Source organism: Palaemon carinicauda, chromosome 1 (genome assembly GCF_036898095.1).
Source record: "Palaemon carinicauda isolate YSFRI2023 chromosome 1, ASM3689809v2, whole genome shotgun sequence".
Taxonomy (NCBI): Eukaryota; Metazoa; Arthropoda; class Malacostraca; order Decapoda; family Palaemonidae; genus Palaemon; species Palaemon carinicauda.
In genome coordinates, this window is record NC_090725.1 from 200,311,736 (window position 1) to 200,313,825 (window position 2,090).

The following is a 2,090-nucleotide window of genomic DNA, read 5'->3' on the forward strand; positions in this document are numbered from 1 at the left end:
GATATATATACAGGAAGTACAATAATCCTAAAACTACACAAAGATAGTGAGAAAATTCCGACTGAGAAAGGAATTAGACAGGGATACCCCATCTCTCATAAATTATCCCCAGCATGCCAAGAAGAAATTTTTAAAAATTTATATTGCGAAGAAGTAGGAATTGATATTAATGGAGTATACCTTAACAACCAGAGATTTTCAGAAGACATAGTTGTGTTTAGGGACTCATGGGAGGAATGACAAAAGATGATAGAAAATTTGAATAAAGAAAGCAGAAATGTAGGAATGAAAATAAATATTGATTAAAACTAAGATAATGAAAAGGCAGAGTGACAGCAAATGATTTATGGACGAACCTTTGGAGATTGTTAATGAATTTACGTAATGAGGACAGACAGTGTTTCCCCAGGACATGAGACCAAAATTAACAGAAGGATGAGCACGGGATGGAGAATATTTGGTAAAAAATCATTATTTAATAAAAGTAAAATGCCACTTTCTCAAATAAAAAGTATTTAATGAGATGGTCCTACCGGTATTAACTTATACATCAGAAACTTGGAGCCTTACTATAGCCTTAGAATATAAAACCAATAAATCTTTAGCTAAATTATGTAACGAGGTATTTGTAATATGATGCAGACTGCCACGACTGCAACCAAAAGATCCAGTGTTTTGATCAAGACCTACAGATAGAGTAGGTCGGTTCACCTTTGAACCAAAATTCGACCCAGTCAGGGCATGTCGTAGATCGGATGAAGGCAAGTAGCTGCTTTGCCGACAGTAGCAGCTAAGGGTATCAACTCGTTTGTGTGAGCGAGAGCAATAATCAAGTCTTATAGGTTAATACAGAATTTTTATGAACACTTACTTATAATATACCTGTATAGAAACTTTACGTAGCTATACAGATGCCAAAGAATTGTGGAATTTACGGATGCAGCTTCAATTGTAACAGGAATGGAGATCTTATGTTTCATTCCTTCCCCAAACATGAAGAAACAAAGAACAAATGGATTAACGCTTGTAAGAGAGCGAATAACATAAATACAGATCCTGTCAGGATATGCAGCTTACATTTTGAAGCATCGGCATATACAAGAAATCTCCAGTATGAGTTACTAGGAATACCTCTCCAAAGAAGGCTACTGCGATTGGAAGCTAAAGCAATACACACATTTCATTTGCCAACATCAATTAAGATGAGTTTCTTTTCAAGATGTTGAAGGGATAATAGTTGGTATAATCTAATGGAGTATTCATTTCGATATGTAATATCTTCATAGTGAAATGATCTCTTCATAATTGGAATGAGGTTCCCTGCAAAGAATACCCTCAATGTGAAAAAATATAAAAAGAAAATGATACCACTATTATGTAATATTACTGTATTTAGCTATCGTAAAGGTCGAAAATTTTGTTGATGTAAATGGCTCATATTAATTTCTTTGAATGTTGATAAACATCACTTAGTAACCCAGTGGTACCCTTAAAGGATACCTTCTGTGTAACTGATAAGTACCCTGGGATATCAAAATTGGTCTTTAAAGCCTAAAGTATTTGATAAATAAAGTATATTTGGTATTTAAATCTCATGAGAATATGTACTGTACTTACGTTAGCTTACCTGGAAACTCAACTAGCTTAAGTTTTGATATTTTTCCTCATAATTCCTTAATTGATTTCTCAAACCATGCCATTAATATCATAATCCTAAAGGAAAGAGAAACCTTGGATTATAAAACATTTGTTTTCTTCTCTATACGCTTCCTTGATAGATGTCATATGAATATTGCAAGCAAGGCTAGGTCACTATCACAGGAATTGAGACTTAATCAAGATATTGAGTGTTCTTTTATTTTGGATAAAAAACCAGAAGCTCCTGGGGAGCAAACCTCATCTGTCACATGGGAGAATATGCAATGTGAGCTATTAGATATAAAGCGAGAGGGAGATCCCCTTAGTGCTGATGAAACCAACAGGTGAATTTGTTGTAAAGCTAAAAATGATGGAATATCTGTTAAGATCTTTCATTGAGAGAAATGTTTGAGGCATGCAAAACATCAGTTATGACGTTAGCAGGTGATATT